General features: G+C 39.2%; 1 long non-coding RNA gene across 1 annotated transcript in view; it reads left to right on the top strand.

Moving 5' to 3' along the window:
• Positions 1–24,674, top strand: part of LOC132228458 (uncharacterized) — a 54,835-nt gene extending 30,161 nt beyond the window's left edge. Inside the window, exons 2-4 of the long non-coding RNA XR_009451353.1 lie at positions 11,860–11,970; positions 21,370–21,530; positions 23,981–24,674. This is a non-coding gene — a long non-coding RNA (uncharacterized LOC132228458). The remainder of the gene's footprint in view (positions 1–11,859; positions 11,971–21,369; positions 21,531–23,980) is intronic.
• Positions 24,675–24,726: the final 52 nt, after the last annotated feature.

Here is a 24,726-nt window from a genome sequence, read left to right as displayed (position 1 = left end):
GTGATTCATGGAAGGACCCTAGATAGCTTCAAGAAAAGCCAATCAAGTGACTAGAACAGTGGTTCTCAACCTTCCTAATGCCGCAACCCTTTAATACAGTTCCTCATGTTGTGGTGACTCCCAATTTCATTGTTACAAATTGAACATAATTAAAGCATAGTGATTAATCACAAAAACAATATGTAATTATATATGTGTTTTCCGATGGTCTTAGGCGACCCCTGCGAAAGGGTCGTTCGACCCTCAAAGGGGTCGCGACCCACAGGTTGAGGACCGCTGGATTAGAGGTTTAGACCTCTGGGAAGCAAGAGGAGCTAGAGATAGTTCAATCACCAACGGCTAACGATTTAATGAGTTGTGATACATAAAATTTTCATTAAAACCCTGAAAGACAGAGTTGGGAGCTTCTGAGTTGGTGAACACCTCAGCATGCTGGGAGGGGGTGCACCTGGAGAGGGCCTGGAAGCTCTGCACTGCTTTCCCCTACGCATTTTCCAATGCATTGCTTCCATTGGCCTTTTCCTGAGTTGTCTCCTTTATAACAAACCAGTAATTGAAGTAAAGTGCTTTCCTGAGTTCTGTGATTCATCTTAGTGAATTATTGACTCTGAGGGAGGGCCTTGGCAATCCAAAATCTGTAGTCAACCTGGAAGAAATGTGGGTCTCCTGGGGACCCCATTTGTGGCTGGTGTCTGAATTGGGACAGTCTGTGGACTTCAGCCCTTTACTTGTGGTGTCTGAACCAGGTCTGGGTAGTTACTGTCAGAACTGAAGTGAATTAAATTGTAGGATCCCCAGTTGGTGTCAGTTTTGGAGGATTGGTTGGTGTCAGGAAAAAACACCCAGGTGTATAAACATATATAATTGTTATGGTTTTCTGCTGAATTGACTCTTTTAGCATTAAGAATTTTCCTATTTGTCTCTAATAATACTCTGTCTTCCAGCCTGTTTTACCTAACATTTGTATGCCATCCTTTTTGTATTTTTGCACATAATACATAATCGAATCTCACTTCATTTAAAAACCCATTTTGAAAAAATAAATAAATAAAAATAAATAAATATCCATTTTGACTGTTTCTGTTTCCAACATTGTCTAGAACTTTCTGCCTTGATGGAAATGTTTCACATCTGCACCATCCAATATGGTAGCCACTCTCCACGTGTAGCTATTGAGCACTTGAAATGTTGCTAGTGCAACTGAGACACTGAATTTTAATTACATTTAATTTTAATAAATTTAAAATAGTCACATGTGGCAATGACAGCCATATTAAAAAGCACTGGTTTAGATCATTAACATTTAATGTAATTACTGATATGGGATATAGGGAGCAGCTATAGGGTTAAGCCTCAGACTGACCTGTTGGCAAAGCCACAAACAAGTCCCAGCTTAGAGGGCACAGCCCTCTTAGCATAATTTGGCTGGACCATCTTGTGGAGGCCATCTTGTGACGACATCACGCACAAGAGCGCAAGGACCACCTAGGCTTTTATTAGCATAGATAACTTTGTTTTGTCCAAACCAAGGAAAAGCCTAAACTAACAACCTTTCATGACAACTATAAAAGCCACCACATATTTATTTCACTGCAGGCCCATTAATTCTCAAACAAGCAGGGTTCTTGTTCCACAAGGACAAATGGAATAATAGCTCATCAACTCATTAACTTCAATGTAGGTCAATGATGGAAATTACAGGTGCATGTTAGTTGATACATGTTCTTTCTTTCCTTTGCAACTTTCATATTTCTTTTTTATCATTTTTATTTTATTTTATTATTTTATTTATAAAGGTTTTTCTTAATTGATTAAGGTATTACATATGTGTCCTTATCTCCCCATTGTCCCCCCCACCCCCCACGCCCACTAATACCCTCACCCTCCCTGGTGTCTGTTTAAATGTACATATTTAAAGTGCCTGGCAAATAAAGTTTATGTTGAAAAAACAGAAATTGTCAATGTTATTAATTTTTTAAGTATTATAACTATTGTTTTCATTTATAGCATACATTTAGACAAATGCATTGGAACCAATTTAGGGCATATTAAGGCTGATTTGATCATTATTCTTGGCAATATATTCTTTTTTGCACGAATTCAAAAGTCTCCAAAGTTTCATTTTATTCTAGCTATTCCTAGCACTTATAATTCAACCTATGAGAAGGGAATTTCAGACCAAAAAAGAGTCTTCAGGATAACAGGTCAACAACAAAAAAGGTGTCACTTACCAAGCCCTGACCATGTGCCAGGTACCATGCTAGTGCTTTACCTGCATTACCTAATTTACTCCTCACAACAACCATTTTAGGCAGGATGGTTGCAAACGAAGAAAACAAAGCTTTTGAGAGGCTGAACAACTTGCCCAAGTTCATACAGTGAAATACAAAGCTGGGACTCCAAGTCATATCTCTAAAGCCCTCGCCCTTTAATTGCCACTCAATACTGTTTTCCAGATGATCCAAACCCTCTGTTCTCCAATCCTGCTAGCTCACTGGGAGCCAATCCAGGGTTTACACCTCCTTAACCATAAAGCTAACAGTAAAACCAACATGAACCAGAAAAGAAACCACATCATTTTACAGGTGCCAAAGATTACTTCTTCGAACAAAGCAAGGACAACCAGTATTGGGAGGCTTTAACAGTCCCGACATAGGATTAGCTTTTCTTCCAAACACTTAGCTATATATTTCACTAACACTCAAAAGGGTTCTCCTGACTGAGCTGTCTCTGGCCCTGTTTATCAACAGAGAGAGCGGAGCCTGCTTCTACCCACAGACACTGCCCACACAACAGACTGAATCACCCTCAGAGCTAGGGAAAGCACAAGTCCCCTTTCTCATCATCAGAATTCTTTCCATTTTGTTGCATCAGCTTAATTAATGAGAAACTTCTGTAAAAAGAAGATGAGGATTAAAAGGAACAACAAAAGAAACTGAGATCCATCCACAGAGATCACAATTTTTTAATGCATTTGGGGACAGAAAAATCAGTGTTCCAACCCGAGAGCATGCAGACTAAATTGAAACATTCTCTTCTCCAAAGAATGTTTAAACTTGAAAAATTCTGTGGTCTTTATTTAAGGTAAATATAAATATCCCTCTTAAAAGGCATGTTATAGCACAGTGATATTCAAGGCCAAAGGCTTTCATTGGCTTTTCCTTTAGTCAAGAAAGGAATTTTGGGTTTAATTCTTTGATTTCTGTAGTGTGTGTGTGTGTGTGTGTGTGTGTGTGTGCGCACGCGTGCAAGTGATATGAAGTAGAGTTTTAACATTTCAGCTTTAATAAACTCTTCCTGAAAAACTTACTATGATGATCATTTGTAATTAATTGGAGATGCTTAGAGAACCACTTATTCCAAATGAAATTGTTTCTTGCTATGAATCAGGTTGCCCCTAAATTCCTACTTAGTGCAGAAAAGCTGTGTGTATGTGTGTGTGTGAGAGAGAGAGAAAGAGAGAGAGAGAGAGAGAGAGAGAGAGAGAGAGAGAGAGAGAGAGAGAATAAATCTGGAAGAGAAATATGATTTCATGTCTTTTAGAATCTGGCTTTAGCTAATTTTTTTTTCTACTGGTTCATCTAACACAAAATAAGAATGGCACAAGATCAGTAGAACACTTGCAGAATGTTCCAATACTAAAATACCCAGGTTTGGAGTTCAACATTTTTGGTTTCTAAAATCTGATCCTATAAAAATTATTTATAGATTGAAGTATAAGGAGGGAAGGAACTAGTCTACCTAATGCATTCTCCTTGAGAACTGAAAAGACTGACATTGATGTTTAATACAGTATCAATCAATAGGATATAATAATTTTACAACTTTTTTCAAATGGAGCAGACTATTACTCTTGATTAAGAAAGACAAAAGGACTCTTGCCCTCCTCTCCAAAATCCACCCCATCCAGTTGTACATTTTGTGCACTGCCGCAACATGCCTGAGTAAGGGGGCAAATGGTTGGAAATCTAAGCGCTATTTGCTTAACTGAACTCCGTGAGTCTCTAGAGCAAGCTCTCTGCCAGGTGGGCCAAGTCAGACAGAGCACATCTACCCAGTAGGTGACTTGTCCTACTTTTAAAAGGCCCTATAGAAGTTGGCTATGGCCTGATAAAAAGACCACATTCTTTATGATATACATTTTCTTTGTTTAAATCTAAAATTGCTTGTGCTCAATTTCTTATATGCTTTATTCACTCAACAAGTATTTATTGGTCCCTTGGTGATGCCAGACGCTGATACACACAGGAACAAACCATAGATCATGACCACAGGGAGCTTTTTAGTCTGGGGGCATGGAGAAAAGCAACAACAGATTATAATGTGTAGTCTTTTGTGTGGTCATGCCCCTGAAACTACCATGGCTGTCTAACTGAAGCTGGCAAAATGAAGATCTAGTAGGAGATGGGAGACTGGAAGGATCTCATTTCCACAACAGATCAGATTCCCTCATGTTAAAAACATGTCCTAATCTATATATATAAAAGCCTAAACGACCGAACAACCGAACCACTGGTCAACCAGTCGCTATGATGCACACTGACCACCTGGGGGCAGACACTCAACACAGGAGCTGCCCCCTGGTGGTCAGTGCGCTCCCATAGCAGGAGTGCTGCTCAGCTGATAGGCACTGGGTGCCAGGCTCATGGCTGGCAAGCTCAGCTGCGGCAGCACTACCAAGCAGCAGTGGCGGGGAAGGCCCAGCGGGGTGGGGATGAGCGGGAATGGCGTGGCACCCAGCCCCAGGCTCAGGCTCCTCCCTGGCCACATTGCCGCTTCCCGCACTACTACACCCTCCGAGGGGTCCCGGATTGGGAGAGGGTGCAGGCCAGGCTGAGGGACCCAATGGTGCACGAATCTGTGCACCGGGCCTCTAATGGTAAATATTTATATTGACTAATTCTATTCAATTATTCAGAAACCATTGCTGCATTCCTATGATCTTGAAATCTGTGGGATTTTAGAGCAATTCCATAATTTCTGGATTCTCTAGTTCTTATACAAACTTATCCTTTATTAGTACATGAACTGGGACAGGGTCTGTGCCTCAGTTCCTCACTTGTTAGATATGATTATATTAATGTATTTGCCTTACAAAATTGTTATGAGGATTAAATTAGATAAATCATATAAAGTGACTAGTACATAATAAAGATTTTCTCTTTTCTGCATTTATTTTAAAGCTTATAAATAAAATGTTGCTGGCAAGTTTAAGTATAATGAGTACTTTGGGTTCTGGGGTTTTAAAACAATTTTCCCCTTAGTTTATTTTCATAATTTTAAATACAATTTGTATTTTTTCATGAACCTTTCACAAGTATAATAGTTGAGAACTGATTGAGTCTCTGAATTTGAAGAGTAGAGCATAATGATAAAAACATTGCTTCTGAAGTCATACAGCTCTGAGTTCAAACTAGCCTCTGCCACACCTCAATTCAAATGCATTTGACATCTGAATCTTAGAATTAATGTGTGTGGATAAGGCCATGTTTCCCTCTCTCCCTGAAAAGCTATTGCTAAACCAACAGTGTTTTGGTTGTTAGAGTTTTTTTACGTGTGTTTAGAGTCTTTTCCCCCCTTGTTTTGTTTTATTTTTACAACCAATGGTATCTGATATTTAGAAAAACAATAATTTGTGTAATGATAAGCAATTGCTTTAACCTCCTTAAGTTTCTATTTCTTTTATTTGTAAATTTGTTTTACTCATAAACCTAGTTCTTAAAGTTAATATGAGAAGTAAATGAAATAATGACTATATGGTGCCTGGCATAGTGCCTGGCATGTAGTGATGATTTATACATGTTAGCCTTTAATAATTTGTATCTACATTTTTCCATTGAAATGATGAGATATAAACCGATCCTCTTTCTCTGCAGTAAACCATAAAGCTGCCCCCAAAAGGGTTTATAGGAGGGGGAGTCTTCATCATGTCTTTTCTTTCCTTTTATTTATTTCTCTGTGCTTACCTTGCTAAAAGGGGAGGTTCTTGGGTCCTGTGTCCTAAGGGTTTTAAGGCTAGAGATTTTAGGGGAGGTCCCAGGGGAAGATCTCAATAGAATATTCAGCAGCTTTCCAGGTATGTCCTTTCTGGGTCTAAGTCTCCAATGATTCATTGGTCAATGCAAGGGCAGGGGGTCATTATCCTATGCAGTTGGTCCTGAGGTCAGCCATGGGGTCACTTGTCTGGTTTTGCTGCTTTCTGGGTCTGGAGCTGAAATAGAACTGTGGCCTAGATGTTATCTCTAGGGAGGAAAGGTCAGGGGTCAACCACAAGACTAGCGATAAGCTAGGAGAGGAAGATCACCCTGGGGCAGGGGCAGGGGGGTGGGGGGATGAGTTCTACCCTATAATTTTCTTTTGCTAGGCACCTGGGGCTTTCCACCCTGGTAATGGTCTGTACCTGGCCCCATTGTCCTTGTTCTGCACATGTCTGTCTAACTGCCTACCACGGGTTGAAAATGAAAAGCAAAGTAACATGAAAATAAATAAAAGAAATACATTAGAAGATTAGAGATCTCACATTTGAAGGCTATTTTAATAGGATGAGTAGACTCCAAAGAGAATTTGCAGATCAGGCCCCTAGAGATCATTAATGGAAATCATCCTTGAGAAAGTGACAGACTAGGACCTAAAGGAGGAGCAGGAGTTAGCAAGGTAAGCACAGGGAAAAGATGGGTATGTTAGAGACTAAGTAATGCTATTAATAAAACTTTACTAGATCTACAAAGCACACTGCCTATTTGACCATTAGTAATCAATGCACTTCTGTCAAGATTAGGGGATCATTCCTAAATTACAGACCTCTAAATTCTTTAAGAGCTTAGAAATCAAATTAAAGCCTTTTGTTTTTGTGATAAGAAAACTAAAGTTTAGAGATGAAAGAAAGGGAAGAGGGGGAGAAAAAGAGAATGTAGCTAACATGATGGGCACCTATTATGTATCAAATAAGTGACATTATGCATATACTAGAGGCCTGGTGCACAAAATTTGTGCACGGTTAGGGTCCCTAGGCCTGGCTGGCGATCAGGGCCAATTTGTGGGGTGACCAGCAGGGCGATCAGGGAGCCCCCACTGGCACCCACCTTGGCTGGTGGCCTGGAACTGCCCACTAGCCAGCCCCACCTCCCACCGCCGCTGCTGCTGCTGGTCAGGGCCTGCGAGCTGGGGGCAGCTCCTGCACTGAGTATCTGCCCCTTGGTGGCCAGTGCACGTCATAGTGACCAGTCATTCCTCCAGTCATTCCATTGTTCATTTAATTTGCATATTAGGGTTTTATGATATAAGATAATAGATAAGGAGGCTGAGACAGAGAGAGATGTTAAATAACTCACTCAAAGCTATAACTTTAATAAGAGTAGAGCCAGAATTCAAATTTAGATCTATGATCCTCCAGATTCTTGGATCATTTTCACTAGAATTTGTGTGAGTTCATCCACGTGTGACTTTATCTCCACATTGGCATTGTAATTGTTTGTGTATTTACTTCTGCACTAGTCTAAAGGAGAAAAACAATCTGACTTTAAAGAAAATTTTTCTATTTTCAAGTATATTTCCTGGCAGATGGGCAAATCTAACAAGAAAGCAGATGATTCGATGGATGGATGGATGGATGGATGGATGGATGGATGGATGGATGGATGGACAAATGAGCATTTGAGAGATTACTTGGGTGAACTTTTCTGAGGGTCTATCCAATTACCTCTCAAGCATATTGTGATACTCCCAAATATATTTCTAAATCTAATTAATCATCTACATTACAAAAAAATCAATAAGAAATCTACCACAATTTTAAACTTTAAAAATGTAAAATGGAGTGGTTCTGAATAAAGTAATAAGTGGCAAATTCAGGAATAGAAGTTCCTAGCAGATGCAGTCCATGGCCAATTCACCCTTTGTCCCTATTATCTGTCTCCTGAACATATTTGGCATGCAAATACTGAACAGTTCTGGTTTGAGTTATGCATGGCTGGCCTTTTAAATGATTGAAACAGTCTAATTCTGAAAACAAAATTTTTTGGTGGAAAAATAATTCTAAAATGATTCCTAAAGGAAGAAAAGAGCTCATATTTTACCACATAAAGGATCTACATTTACTATCTTCATACTGAGATTCCAATGATACTATTACAGACCTCTAGATTCTTAAAGAGCTTAGAAATCAGATTAAAGCCTTTTGTTTTTGTGATAAGAAAACCAAAGTTTAGAGATGAATGAAAGGGAAGCGGCGGAGATTAAGCGAAGGTAGCTAACATGATGGGTACGTATTGTGTCAAATAAGTGACATTATACACATACTAGAGGCCTGATGCACGAAATTCATTGATTACGGGCAGGAATGACATGGAACATATCTAGCCACTGGTACATGCAGGCACCAACCAGTCAGAACAGCTGCCGTGGTCTCGCAGAAGATTGCCTCAATACATCAGAACAGATGCCAGTGTAAGTGAACAGTCCACTGCACTACATAAGCATATTATCAGCCCTGCTCAGAGTTTCCTTGGAAATGAGGAACAGAGATGTGGAAGATGAGGAACAGAGAGACATTGATAAGAGGATAGAGGCCCATAAAACTAGGCTATAATGTGAGGGCTTGTTTAATCCATATCAATCTTGTAGCAAAGAACAGGGGTTACTTTAGCAAGAATCAGATGCTTGCTTACTTGGTGCTTGCTAACCTGAATATTGACCTGGAGGTCCTGACAAAGGATGGGGTTAGTCCATTGGTCTCTGGGTTAAATTAAACCACTAGATGGAGACTATTTGATTCAGCTGTGGGGAAAAGGGAACACCAATCTGACTTCAAAAAGACTATCATACACGTTAGCAGGACCAGCTTCCTTTCTTCTTTCCCTCTTTTGCTTCTCTTCTGTCTGAGTTACCTAGAATCAGTTTCTGTTGTTTGTAATCAGAGAATAACTGTTACATAAAATACTTTGCCTTATTCTTGACACAATATCCCTATTAATTCTATCTAAGTTCATTAGCTATTTGGAACAACCCACTGTTTACTCATTAAGTATTTCTATAGATGCTCATGTAATTTGTGGATTTTGCCCTAAAATATTTTGATTCAAGATAATGGACAAAAACTACTTGCATAAGATTTATCAATACACGTAACAGACTTTCCCCCATGGGTTTTTATTGAAGGGGCCATTGTGAGTACTGATCACCCAAGTTCCAGTGCTCTTTCTCCACAGACCCATTCCTTGGTTCATGCTGCTTTTTCTCACAGAAATGCTCTTGATAATATCTCTACCGATAAAGAGCATATTTATCCTTAAAGAACTGATTTAAATATCAGCTCTGCAAAGCCTTCCTTATTTCACAAGATAGAACTATCACTCTACATCTGTGATTCCTGGAAACATCAACACTGTTGGAACAAGGCCCTGGTGGGACTTGCACTGCAGATAACCGGACTGCTCAAGAATTCACCTTAGGTTACCCAGGGCTACAATATATATTAAAAGTTACATTTATGACACATTGGCATAAATATGAATATATTAATGTTATATTCATAATGTTATATATGAATTTATAATGTTATAAAAATTGACTCTAACCTAAAAGTTCATTTTTTCTTTTAATTTCAAAATAAATTAAACCATATTCATGGACCCCTTGGTACCGAACCAAAGGTCTAATGAGTAAGGTTCCCTGTGTGCATGTGCTCTTACTCACACATTTTTCTCCCCAATATAATCTACAGCTTACAGGGGCTTTTCTAAAGAAGGCCAGGATTGGTTCCAGAATGTGGAACCAAACCTGAGGTAAGGGTAAAATGAATTGGCTTCAAGCAGGTAATCTTAAAAGAATATTATATTCTTGTTCAAACTGAATGATTCAAACATGATTTTTTGAAGAGATTCTAAACCCATTTACAGTTTGCTAGGGCTACTACAGGCATTAGCAGTCATGTCCTTTGCTTGAGCAATATTTGAGTTAACCTGAACTAAAATAACTATACTTTGCATAATGCTTTATAATTTACAAAGCACTTTCACACATTACTCCTTTAATCTGCACATACAGCCAGAAGGTTAGCATCTTTTATTTTTCATTTGACAGGAAAGAAAAACAAGCCTCAGATGGATTGAGTGACTTACCCAAGGTCACACAGCTGGTGGTGCAGAGTTTGGAATTCATGCCCAGTTGTTCTAGTTCCAGAATCTCATATTCTTTCCACTATGTCATGCTGCCCATGGGGGGATGGGGGCGGGGAGGATCTATGTAAACATACACACAGAAATGTTGAGCTCGTACTTCTAAATAAATTTATGTACTTTTAGAAAACCTAGTGGTATTTCTGGAGATGTAAATGTGTTGTGGGTTTATTTCTAAATCATTTCAATGCCTTGTGCAGAAGATGGCTGACAAAATTTGTTTTTTAATTGCAGTCCAAATAAACTGTACAATATTTTGAATTTACATGAAATTCTACGGATCATGAATTCTGGTCAAAATTATAGTAAATATAATGGGAATGTACAGACAGGTACATATTTTTAACTCCAAGTTCCAAGCCTTTGTTCTGTGGTTTGTTAGATATCCATTCTCTCCCATTCTCGTCTCAGTCTCTTGAGCCTCACCTTGCAGGTAGGCTCCTTTCAGATTCTCATTTGGTAAGCAAACTAAAACAAACTTGACTGTGAGAAGTATGTGTTATCAACTCCTTTGCTCCTGAAAGGGGTAATTTCCTCACAAAAGAAATAAATGGAAGGAAAGAAATGTCACTGAGCAAGTCTTAGCTTGAAAAGGGCAAAATTCTGCAAATTGTGACAACTAAATCATACATTACAGCTTGGATATTCACTCTTCATAAGAAAGTTGGGCTAAACAAAGAATGAGACTTCAGAAACTTCAGAAGGACATGTGACACAATGCCATACAATCCATAAATGAACTATTTCAAGTATACATTCAATACTAGTTCCCTAGTTCTAAAAATTAGTCTGACCATAAGCTAAGTTTGCAAAGTCAGGAAGTAAATAATTGCTTATGTGAACATGTCATCTCAGTTCAACCTCATTGTGATTACCCACAGAGATGTGTCAGGAAATAGTTATAAAACATTTCAGGTATGCACCTCTGAAGTTTTAAAATATGTGTGTATTATTTTACTCAGAAATAAAAATCAAGTTAATTTTAAAATGGTTTTATGTATCTTAGCATGTTTTGATTTTACATATCATACTGTATGTTATTCTCATTTGCCATAAGAATACAGATAATTACATGAATGATTTTTTTACATGAATGATTTTTAAATATGTAACCTAATTTCTTTTTACATTCTATATTCCTCAACTTTTTAGTCTCTGGATCACACAATAAAAGACATATTGTAAAGCTAGCACTGCACAGACTGCTTTATCTACAACAGACATCCCAACCAGAGTGTCAGCAAGTCAACCAAATGTTGCAATGAAGTCCTTGAAGCCATGTTTGCACAGTGTGTGTTCCTTGTACTCAGGCAATTTGTTGCCATAGTAGCAAATTTCATTAGAAAATCTAAGAAAAATATTTGCTCCCCCAACTGATTCGTACATGGAATCATCTCAAGAATTTGAATAAACATAATTGGATCTAAGAGAAAATACTCAATCCAGATGAGATGTTTTCCAGGGCAGATGGGCACTTTTGGGATACTGTTATTTTTTTAATGTTATTGAACTTATTGAGGTGACATTGGTTAATAAAATTATATAGGTTTCCAGTGTACAATTCTAAAATACATCATCCGTATATTGTATTGTGTGTTGACCACCCAAAGTCAGTCCCCTTCTGACTCCATTTATCCCCCTTCACCCTCTTCTACCTGCCCCCATCCCCCTTTCTCTCTGAAAGGTCTGCTGTGGGTCAGGTGTGTGTCCAGCACGAGGATAAAGAAGACATAACCCCAAACCTCAAAGGACTATCTTATCTTCAAAATTGAGCATGATGGTTGGCACGTAACAAGTGCTGAATAAATCTGCTGAATCAGTGGGAGACCTGCTACTATTACAGAGACTACAACAAACATAAACACACTAGGAAGCTCTAAGCCAGAGGGCAGAGCAAGTAGAAGGAGGAGGCATGAATTGAATGAAGGAAATAATAATAGGTGTGGCTAGTATTAGACAACATGGAAGCAAAATGTGATGTGGAAAAATATTCTTAAATTGAAATATGTAAGTGAATCCTAAGAGAAAAAAGAAGCTAATGAAGACACTAGCAAAAAATTTGCACTAGAAAACCAAAATTTACTTTGAAACTGAAAATTTAACTTCATTAATAAATATAAAAATGTTGTGCCAACTTAAAGTGTAAAATTTAAAACACAAATTGGAGACTTTGTCATGACTTGCCATTAACAAAATCATCAGTGTTTATTTGTAATGTATCTTTATTGTTTTTTTTTTTGTTTTTTTTTAGGTTTTATTTTTTTTTTTATTATTTTTTTTTTTTTTGCTTAAAGTATTACAAAGGGTATTACATATGTATCCATTTTATCCCCCCGCCCTAGACAGTCCCCTAGCCTCCCCTATCACCCAGTGTCTTATGTCCATTGGTTATGCTTATATGCGTGCATACAAGTCCTTTAGTTGATCTCTTACCCCCCTACCTCCTGCCCCCCCAACCCTCCCCGGCCTTCCCGCTGCAGCTCGACAATCTGTTTGAGGCAGCTCTGCCTCTGTATCTATTATTGTTCAAAAGTTTATAATGGTCTCTATTGTCCACGAATGAGTGAGATCATGTGGTATTTTTCCTTTATTGACTGGCTTATTTCACTTAGCATAATGCTCTCCAGTTCCATCCATGACGTTGCAAATGGTAAGAGTTCCTTCCTTTTTACAGCAGCATAGTATTCCATCGTGTAGATGTACCACAGTTTTCTAATCCATTCATCTACTGATGGGCACTTAGGCTGTTTCCAGATCTTAGCTATGGTGAATTGTGCTGCTATGAACATAGGGGTGCATATATCCTTTCTGATTGGTGTTTCTGGTTTCTTGGGATATATTCCTAGAAGTGGGATCACAGGGTCAAATGGGAGTTCCATTTTCAGTTTTTTAAGGAAACTCCATACTGTCTTCCATAGTGGCTGCACCAGTCTGCATTCCCACCAGCAGTGCACAAGTGTTCCTTTTTCTCCACATCCTCTCCAGCACTTGTCGTTTGTTGATTTGTTGATGATAGCCAGTCTGACAGGTGTGAGATGGTACCTCATTGCTGTTTTGATTTGCATCTCTCGGATGATTAGTGACTTTGAGCATGTTTTCATATGTCTCTTGGCTTTCTGGATGTCCTCTTTTGAAAGGTGTCTATTTAGGTCCTTTGCCCATTTTTTGATTGGATTGTTTATCTTTCTTTTGTTAAGTTGTATGAGTTCCCTATAAATTTTGGAGATTAGGCCCTTATCAGATATGTCATTGGCAAATATGTTTTCCCACACAGTGGGTTTTCTCGTTGTTTTGTTGATGGTTTCTTTTGCTGTGCAGAAGCTTTTTATTTTGATGTAGTCCCATTTGTTCATTTTTTCTTTAGTTTCAAGTGCCCTAGGAGCTGTATCAGTGAAGAAATTGCTTCGGCATATGTCTGAGATTTTCTTGCCTTTGGATTCTTCTAGAATTTTTATGGTATCCTGTCGTACATTTAAGTCCTTTATCCATTTTGAGTTTATTTTTGTGTATGGTGTAAGTTGGTGGTCTAGTTTCATTTTCTTGCATATATCTGTCCAATTTTCCCAGCACCATTTATTGAAGAGACTATCTTGGCTCCATTGTATGTTCTTGCCTCCTTTGTCAAATATTAATTGAGCATATTGGTTCGGGCCGATTTCTGGGCTCTCTATTCTATTCCATTGATCTATATGCCTATTCTTGTGCCAGTACCAGGCAGTTTTGAGAACAGTGGCTTTGTAATACAACTTGATATCTGGTATTGAGATCCCACCTACTTTGTTCTTTTTCAGGATTGCTGCAGCTATTCGGGGTCTTTTTTTATTCCAGATGAATTTTTGGAAAGTTCGTTCTAGATCTCTGAAGTATGCTGTTGGTACTTTAATGGGAAGTGCGTTGAATTTATAGATTGTTTTGGGTAGTATGGACATTTTGATGATGTTGATTCTACCAATCCATGAACACGGTATGTTCTTCCATCTGTTTATGTCTTCCTCTATGTCTTTTTTCAACGTCCTGTAGTTTTCTGAGTAGAGGTCTTTTACCTCTTTAGTTAAGTTTATTCCTAGGTAGCTTAGTTTTTTCGGTGCAATGGTAAACGGATTGTTTTTATAATCTCTCTTTCTGAAAGTTCACTATTGGTGTATAGAAATGCCTCAGATTTCTTGGGGTTAATTTTGTATCCTGCTACATTGCCAAATTCATGTATTAAGTCTAGTAGCTTTTTGATGGAATCTCTAGGGTTTTGTATGTATAATATCATGTCGTCTGCAAATAAGGACAGTTTTACTTCCTCTTTTCCAATTTGGATGCCTTTTATTTCTTCTTCTTGCCGAATTGCAATGGCTAACACTTCCAGTACTATGTTGAACAGGAGTGGTGAGAGGGGGCATCCCTGTCTTGTTCCTGTTCTTAGGGGAAATGGTGTTAGTTTTTGTCCGTTGAGTATGATGTTGGCTGTGGGCCTGTCATATATGGCTTTTATTATGTTGAGGTATGATCCTTCTACTCCCACCTTGCTGAGAGTTTTTATCAAAAATGGGTGTTGAATTTTGTCAAATGCTTTTTCTGCATCAATTGATATGACCATGTGGTTTTTTTCTTTCAATTTGTTTATGTGATGTATCACGTTTATTGATTTGCGGATATTGTACCATCCTTGCATCCCTGGGATAAATCCTACTTGGTCATGGTGTATGATCTTTCTGATGTACTGCTGGATCCGATTTGCTAAGATTTTGTTGAGGATTTTGGCATCTATGTTCATGAGGGATATTGGCCTGTAATTCTCTTTCATTGTGTTGTCTTTACCTGGTTTTGGTATTAGGGTGATGCTGGCTTCATAGAATGAGCTTGGAAGTGTTCCTTCCTCTTGAATTTTTTGTAGTAGTCTGAGGAGGATAGGTTTTAGTTCTTCCTTGAATGTTTGGTAAAACTCCCCTGTGAAGCCGTCTGGTCCTGGGCTTTTGTTTGATGGAAGCTTTTTGATGACTGCTTCAATTTCTTCCATAGTTATTGGCCTGTTGAGATTTTTAGATTCTTCCTGATTGAGTTTTGGAATGCTGTATTTTTCTAGGAATTTGTCCATTTCCTCCAGGTTGTCTAGTTTGTTGGAGTAAAGCTGTCCATAGTATTTTTTAACAATCATTTGTATTTCTGTGGGGTCTGTTGTTATTTCGCCTCTATCGTTTCTGATTTTATTTATTTGGGTCCTCTCTCTCTGCTTCTTGGTGAGTCTGGCTAGAGGTTTATCAATCTTGTTTATCCTTTCAAAGAACCAGCTCTTGGTTTCATTGATTTTCTGTATTGTTTTTTTTGGTCTCTATGTCATTTATTTCTGCTCTAATCTTTATTATCTCCTTCCTTCTGCTCACTCTGGGGTTTTCTTGTTGCTCTCTTTCTAATTCTTTGAGTTGTAGAGTTAGATGATTTACTACCATTTTTTCTTGTTTTTTGAGATAGGCCTGTAGAGCTATAAACTTCCCTCTCAGGACTGCTTTCAATGTGTCCCATAGGTTTTGGATTGTTGTGTTTTCATTGTCATTAGTTTCCAGGATGTTTTTAATTTCTTCTTTGATCTCATTGGTAACCCAATCAATATTTAGTAGCATGCTATTCAGCTTCCAGGTGTTTGAGTATTTTGGGTTGTTTTTATTGTAGTTTATTTCTAATATTATGCCATCGTGGTCTGCGAAGACGCTTTTTATGATTTCAATCTTCTTGAATTTGGGGATACTTTGCTTGTGACCCAATATGTGGTCTATTTTTGAATATGTCCCATGAGCACCTGAGAAGAACGTATATTCTCTGGCTTTGGGGTGAAGTGTTCTGAAGATGTCTATTAAGTCCATCTGATCTAGTGAGTCATTTAGGATTGCTGTATCTTTGCTGATTGTTTGTCTATAGGACTTATCCAGTGCTGTCAATGGTGTATTAAAGTCCCCTACTATGATTGTATTGTTGTCGATCTCTCCTTTGATATTTTCCAGGAGTTTTTTTATGAATTTGGGTGCTCCTACATTGGGTGCATATATGTTTACCAGGGTTATATCTTCTTGTTGTATTGATCCCTTTAGTATTATGAAGTGGCCTTCCTTATCTCTTGTTAAGGCCTTCACTTTGAGGTCTATTTTGTCCGATATAAGTATTGCTACCCCAGCTTTCTTTTCCTTTCCATTTGCCTGAAAGATATTTTTCCATCCTTTCACTTTCAGTCTGTGTGAGTCCCTTCTAATGAGGTGGGTTTCTTGTAGACAGCAGATGTATGGGTCATGTTTTTTTATCCATTCAGCCACTCGATGTCTTTTGGTTGGAGCATTTAGTCCGTTTACGTTTAAAGTTATTATTGAAAGGTACTTGTTTGTAGCCATTTCTTTTTGTGTGTGTGTGTGGCTGTTTTCTTTCTGAGCTTTTTATTTCTTCTTTTTATACCAGTCCCTTTAGCATTCCTTGCAATGCTGGCTTGGTGGTGACAAACTCCCTTAGTCTTTTTTTGTCTGTGAAGCTTCTTATTTCCCCTTCAAGTTTGAATGATAGCCTTGCTGGATAGAGTATTCTTGGATTCAGTCCTTTGCTTTGCATCACTTTGTAAATTTCAGTCCATTCTTTTCTGGCCTGATGTGTTTCTGTTGAGAAGTCATTTGACAATCTAATGGGAGATCCCTTGTATGTAACTTTCCGTCTCTCTCTTGCAGCCTGTAAGATTCTCTCTTTGTCCTGAACATTTGCCATGGTGATTATGATGTGTCTTGGTGTGGGTCTTTTCGGGTTCACCTTGTTTGGGACTCTCTGGGCTTGTGTGACTTTTTTCTTCCCCACCTCGGGAAAGTTTTCTGATATTATTTCTTCGAGTAGGTTTTCTAATCCTTGTTCATCCTTCTGTTGTTCTGGTACTCCTATTATTCGTATGTTGTTTCGTTTCATGTTGTCCCAAAGCTCCCTTAGGCTCTCCTCCTGTCTTTTAATTTTTTTCTCCAATTGCAGTACATTTTGGGTGTGTTTTGCTTCCTTGTCTTCTAATTCACTTATTCGGTCCTCCGCTTCTCCTAGTCTACTGTTGATACTTTCAATGGAGTTTTTCATTGCAGCTATATCACTCTTCATTTCTTCTTGGGTCTTACTTAGGTTGTTGATTTTTTCATCTGTTTCTTCTAGCTTCTTCCATATGTTATCGATTTTTTCATCTGTTTCTTCTAGCTTCTTCCATATGTTATCGATTTTTTCATCTGTTTCTTCTTGCTTCTTGCAGAGGTTGTCGATTTTTTCCTCCATCCGGTTTATGCACTCTAGGATCCTTATTCTGAATTCTTTATCTGTCATGTTGCATGCCTCTGTATTACTTAGCTGCTTTTCTGGAGAGTCCTCCTTCTCTTTCCTTTGGGGGTTTCTTTGTCTACCCATGTTTGATCTCACTGACATATCTAGACGTTGAGTTGTTCAGTGGTTGCTCCCTTGGTGGCAGTGACTCCTTGGTCTGTGGTTGCTCTTCGGGCGGTTGCGGTAGCAGCTGCTCTTCAGTTGGCAGCAGCTCCTCTGGTGGGTGCTGTTCACAGCTGTGGTGGCTCTTCCGGCTGGTGGGGCGAGGTTTCACGTACAGCTGCTGTTCCTCAGCAGAGGATGAGGTGCTCAGGAGGTTGCTGTTGCTTGGATCTGCTGCGTTGATTTAAAGGCACAAAATACAACACAACAAGGCACCACGTACCAGGCACTATACACAAATATATTCACGATATTAATAACCCCAATTAAAGGTGACCACCTGAATTAAGAGAATTAGGGGATAAGGAAGAAGGAAGAGAAAAAGATCAAAGAGAAAAAGGAAAAGAAAAGTAGGGACCAAAAAAAGGGAGTGCAAAAATGAAATTGGGAAAAAGGAAGGGGGAAAATAAAAGCGAGAAAAGAAAAGAAAAAAAAAAAAAAAGAGCGAAAAGAGAGAATGAAGTGGAAGAGGGAAGAGATTTTTTATATGAGGAGAATACTCCTATAGAACAGCCATTAATCCCAACAAATTCCAGCAACAGCTCCCTGGATATGAATGCAAACTAGAAACAACCAATAATATAACGATGAAAATAGAATGGTGAACACTAATCCCAAAATAAAATAAAGAAAAAATAAAATGGCACTTTAAAAAATGGTAAAATGGTAGCAGTAATAATACTGGTAAAAAATAAGAAGGTAGTAATTAAAAGGGTAAAATCAGGTGATGGAAAAAGAAGAAAAGAAAGAAAAGAAAAAAAAAGAAAAAAAAAAGAACAGAAAAAAAAAGAATGAAAAAAAAATTGGTTTCTTAGTTAAAAAGTGAAAAAAGAAAAAAAATTGCAGTAGTGAAGGTCCTTCGTTTCTTCTATTCTTCAGTGTGGCTCGCCTTAGACCTTCCAGGTATTCAGGAGAGTGTTGAGTTTCCCTGCGATATACTGTTCCTCTGTGTTGTAAACCACAGTCCTTATTTTAAAGCATGCCGCATTTATTTCCCAGACTGCCTTATTTTGTGTTTAGCAAAGAGTCAGTTTGTGGGTCAGCCTCTGGGTGGCAGTGTTCTGGGGTTGGCCTCTGAGGCTATAGGGCCTCTCTGTCCAGTGGAAGTTCACTGCCCAGAGCTGACTGCGTAATAGTTAGTTACCGGCGCTATGTTGTTGCTGGGATTGAAAATCCCCCTATAGGCCAGACCCTGTTAACTCCCAGGGACTGATCAGGTTATCTTAATCCTTGATCTCGTACAGGGTGGAATCTGGGTGTGGCTGTGCTCCTTGCCTGGGGGCTGGGGGGAGGAGACTCCCTCTCAGGAGCGGGCGGCTGCCCCAGTCCGGGGCTCTGGGGTGTCTCAGCACTCAATTCACTACCACCTCTCCCGGCTCCCCCTCTTTCCCCAGTCTCTCCCCAGATTCCACTCCCCAGCACACTCTCCCTCTCTTCAGCACAGGTGAGTGTCTGTATCCGAAATGTCCCATGAACAGGATTCAGTGAAAACAAACAAACAAATGCCGGCCGCGGAAACGGGGAAGGCTTGGTTTCTGTAAGCTTCTTCTCTTACCGGGACTGCATGGTCAGGTCAGCTCTTCAGGCTGCCCCCTTTAGGCTCAGTCCTCCGTGATCACAGAACCCAGCTCTCAATTTCCCTGGCGGCGCCAGGAATCCCGCGGTTCTCCTTTCCCCCCGTCAGGGGCTGTGCCTGTCCCAAGGGACGCGGCTGTCTGCCACGCGGTCTCCCTAGGACTCTCTGGGCTCAGAGGTCTGGCAAACTTTCCTGCCCAAATCCCTGGTTTTTTTTTTACCTTACCAGGGGAGTTCTGCTCTTCCCGGCTGTAGATCCTCTCACCAGCTGAGCAATTTCGCCAATTCGGTGTGAGTGTTACTAGCTTCAGCTGCTCGTTCCATTTGCTCCGGGACACGACCTGGGACACGTCTGCCTATATCGCCGCCATCTTGGTTCTCCTATCTTTATTGTTGAAAGTATTACAGATGTTCCCTTCCTCCCCCCCACCATTGAATCCCTCCACCCCTTCCTCACCCCACCACTCTCTCCCCAAAGCCTTCACCACACTAATTTTTGCAACCATTTGTGCTTCTATGTTGACTAATGATAGATTATTAAACATTGTTCCTCCATAGTATTCCTTAAATGTATTTTTAAATTTTTTGAAACTTAGAGAAGGAATGTTGTGTTATATATGGTGATGAGAACTGTCAAAAATAAAATTGATAAAGAGCACACTTTAAGAAAAACTAGCACTGACATAATGTATGAATATCCCAGAAAAAAAATCTTAGTTTAATATTTATTTTACTTTTAATAAAATTACACAAAACAATAAGTGGAAATGATTTGCACAAGTATACTGAAAATACTTTCTTCATTTTCACAATTACATTTTTATCTATTAAACTTAATAGGATTGGAATCAGAAATACAAGGAAGCCATCAACTTTAATTGTTGAAATCTGCCAAGGTTCAGAGAGCAATTGGCAAAACAGAAAAAGCAGAAAATGCAAGCATTTGATATTTCAGATCTTAGTGACATTTTGGCTATAGGAGTTATTTGGATTGGAACACCTGAATTGTTGACATATAAATTAATAGGAGATTCTGACAGATTTATTCATTCTAATGGCTAAAATTTATCCAATAATTAAAGAATTATCTGCTGCTAAGACAGCTCTTAGTTTGTTATGGCCAATGGAGACTTTTCTATTCTAAAAATCTAACAATGATAAAGCCCTTTCAAAAAGGCCTTGACTTCCTACTAAAATATATTTATGCTTTCTTTACACAGTAAAATCATATAGTCATGACACATATTTAACCAAAGATCTATACAACATTAATTGCATTTATTTCATTTTAATCTTTTTTTCGTTAACCAGAAAAATTCTGAATTGCAAAAGACAAAGTTGAACTGCTCAGTGATTTTTTTAGAGGTGAATTTTTTATTTTACTAGAGCCCCAGTGCACGGCATTCATGCATGGGTGGGGTCCAGCCGGCCAGGCCCCAGGGGGGCGGGTTGGGGCCAGGCCTGTTGGGAGGAGGAGACAGTGGGAGGTTGGCCGGCTGGCCCACTCTCACCCCAATCAGGGCCTGACCAGTGTCAGGCCAGCTGGGGGGAGGGGCCAAGGGCGATTGGCCAGCGGGCCCCGCCCCCGATTGGGATGGGGGCTGATTGGAGGTGGGGCCAGCTGTGGGGGGAGGCTGTAGGTGGTGGGCTAGCCAGCCCCACCCCCAATTGCTGTGTGGGAGGGCTGATTGGGGGCAGAGCTGGCTGAGGGGAGGGGCCGTGGGCTGATCAGGGTGGTTGGGGTCCATTGGGGGGTGGGGCCAGCTGGGGGGAGGGGACGTGGGAGGTTGGCCAGCTGGCCCCACCCCCCGACCACAGTGGGCACCATAGCGACTGGTTGTTCTGGTCATTATGGCGTTCCAGTCGCTGGCTTTTTATACATATAGACGAGAGGCCCAGTACACAACATTTGTGTATTTGGGGGAGGGGGGTCCCTCAACCAGGCCTGCGCCCTTATAGCATATGGACTCCAGTGTATCCCAAGGCAGCAATAACAAGTTTTTCTCTATTTTATATATGTATATATACATTAATCCACACTGAAGGATACACTAGTAATTTTTATTGATTTTTTTTTTTAGAGAGAGAAAGAGGGTGGGAGAGAGAGAGAAAGAGAGAGAGAGAGAGAGAGAGAGAGAGAGAGAGAGAGAGAGAAACATCAATGTGAGAGAAGCATCGATCAGTTGCCTGACACATGCATTCCACCCAGGGATCAAACTTAGAACCAAGCCCTGACCAGGATTCAAACCTGCAACCTTTTTGGTGTATGAGCAACACTCCAACCAACTGAACCACCTGACTGGGGTAAGTTTTCCTCTATTTTAAATAAAATTTTAAAAATAGATTTGGCGTTAGCTGGTTTGGCTCAGTGGATCGAGTGTCAGCCTTCAGACTAAAGGGTCCAGGTTTGATTCTGGTCAAGGGCATATACCTTGGTTGCACGCTCCACCCCAGCCTGGGCCCTGGTCGGGGCTCCTGCAGGTGGCAACCAATCGATGTGTTTCTCTCACATGGGTATTTCTCTCTGTCTTTCCCTCTCTCTTCCACTCTCACTAAAAAAAAAAAAAAAAAAAAAAAAAAAATTTAAAAAAAAATCAATGGAAAAATATCCTCAGGTAAGGATTAACAAAAATAAATGAATAAATAAAAATAAAAAATAGATTTGAACTTATGAATTCATTTTGGAAATATAGGGAATAATTCCACTAGAAACAATAGGAGCAATATTGGAATAAAGACGCTTCCATTGGAAGCAAAGTGAATATTTTCTACAATACTGGGAAGAGACTACTGAGAAGATGCTAATGTTCTGAAGGCATTAAGGAAAGTCTAACCAAGAACAAATGACTTGCAGAAAGTCAAGAAAGGCAAGGTGTTGCAGTTCCAGAAAGTACTGAGGTTCAGGAAATTTAAAAAGAGATGATAGAAATAGAGCATAGAAAGGTTTGGTTCAGAAAAAATTGCTTTGAATTTAACTAAAATAGAGAATGGTTGCTTCTTTTCTGCAAGCATCTTCTCAGTACCTTAAGGAAAGACCTAGATGTTCATTTGCATCTCTTCCTGTAAGTGTATGACAACATCTCCTTGACTACAGGAAGTGTATTGCTGTATCTAAGACAAAAACCAACAAATCAATAAAAATAATTATGTGATATAATTATTTCCTGTAATTAGCTATGGGTTTTTTGTTTGTTAAAACTTAACAGATTCTATCTGGAAAACTATGTGATTTTAAATGAATCAACATTCCTATAACTCCTACTAAAAATTGTACACTATCATAAAATACATTCTTATGTTGCTAGCAAATGAACACTCACAATTGAATTCAATTACTCTATAATCGAAACAGTTTTGTTAGAAAAAGAAGCATTTTAACTGTCATTACTAAACATCCTCCCATTCTCCCATTTTATTTCTTTGCAAGAAAACACTCATTTTACTCCACTAGTATTAGTTGAAATTTGGGAACTAAATTATTTTTGAAATCCTCTAATAGCACAATTTACCTGAAATGATAGAGGATAGTGAGAAATGTGTAAAGTACAAAATTAGCAAATATTTAGGCAAACAAATGAAGAACCTAAAAGGGGAATTTATTCTTTTTTTTTTTCTCCTATGCCTGGAAATTCAAAAGAGCTCATAATCATCTTTCCTTCATACTCTCTCCATTTCATTTTGTATTATTGCCTTCTAATGGGTGAGTTATCTTGTGTGCACATCTTATCTTCCTTGCCAGGGACTTTCCCATGCCCACATATTCACATCTGTAGCACTAGAATAATGATGAGTCAAAATAAGTTGGTTAAATTACCCACTCCAGTGAGTTCCCATCAACTAGAGTATTTTCATCTCTATTGATAAGGCAATGAAAGGATTTCTGTGAACCTTGCCTGCTTTCATAGCAGGATTAGATCCTGGCTCAAGTTGGCTAGACCTTAACTTTGGGGTGGAACTTTCTTTTTTTAAAAAAAATATATTTTTAAAATTGATTTTAGAGAGAAGAAAGGAGAGGGAGAGATAGAAACATCAATGATGAAAGAGAATCACTGATTGGCTGCCTTCTGTACACCCCACACTAGGGATCAAGCCTGCACCCCAAGCATGTACTCTGACTGGGAATCAAACCATGACCTCATGGTTCATAGATCAACCCTCAAGTACTGAGCCACACCGGCCAGGTGGGGTGGGCCTTTCTTTAATAAGAAGGTGTAGAGGGGATAAATGGTGATGAAAAGAGACTCCACTTGGAGTAGTAAACCTATAATATATAGTTGATGTACTATAGAATTGTACACCTGAAACCTATATAATTTTATTAATCTGTGTCACCCCATTAAAGTCAATTTTTTAAGAGAAAGTTTCTTTAGAACATTGCAGAAGCAGTAAAAGTGAGCCAGCTGGGCTGTGTAGGTTCAGGAAACAAGTTACAGAACCAAAAGAAGGGCTCTTGGAGCTTAGCAAGAGAACAGTAAAGGTAACGCAGATGGGGGGAAGATGAGGGGAGAGAGAAAGGCATGGGTCTGCTCCTGAGAGGAAGAGCTTGCCAATAATTTCAATTGCTTAAAAATGTATTAATTTTATGAACCTAAGAAACATAGCATGTGATAAGCATGTTATATTCACCTGACATGTAAAATATGTCATCTTTTTTTTCTATGTAAATAGGTTCTCTTATGAGAACAATAGCTTTTCAATATAGTGTATGGTGGGTTTTTGTTTTTGTTTTCTTGCTTGTTTTTGTCTCGACTAAGATGCACCAATATCTGCAAGCTTTGACAGTTCCTAAGAGCACAGCAAAGTTTACTGCAACAAATTTGTTTACTTCCAAAGGGCAAATGTACCAGAACACTTTTCGGCTGCTGGCTTTGTTTGTTGCCTGGGAATGGACTTGAGTTGCTGCACCAAAGATCTTGTTACTCTGAGTGCTATCCGTGAAAGAACGGAAGTGCGTCCTAGCCTCTGATTCACCATCTCCACATCTCTTCCTCAGGATTGTCTCATTTCTCTGTGTGCTCTGGGAGGGGTGGCTCAGTCTTACAGTAATCAAACATGGTAAGGGAGTTCCTATTTAATCCAGTGGTTTTAAAGGGAATTCTATTTGCAATATCTGGAGTACCTCATTCAGTCTTCTTTGAATTTTTCCAAAGCAACTTATCTCTTTTGTGACCCTTATTTAGCGTATATGCTGAAGTGCAAATTCTCAGTACCTTGGAATGTGACTGTGTTTGGCCATAGGATCTTTAAAGAGGTAATTAAGGTACAAATGAAGTCATTAGGGTGGGCCTTACCTCAATATGGCTTGTGCCCTTAGTAGAAGAGAAGATTAAGACACAGACATGCACAGAAGGAAGGCCATGTGAAGACACAGGAAGAAGGAGGGCCATCTGCAAGCCAGAGAGAGCGATCTCAGAAGAAACCAACCCTGGTGACACCTAGAATAATGCCTATTAAGATGTTATGTTATATATGATAAAAATTTGATATATAATAATAATAA

Source organism: Myotis daubentonii, chromosome 2 (assembly GCF_963259705.1).
Source record: "Myotis daubentonii chromosome 2, mMyoDau2.1, whole genome shotgun sequence".
Lineage (NCBI taxonomy): Eukaryota > Metazoa > Chordata > Mammalia > Chiroptera > Vespertilionidae > Myotis > Myotis daubentonii.
Note: the sequence above shows the minus strand (reverse complement) of the source record. Positions and strands in the feature narration are given on the sequence as shown.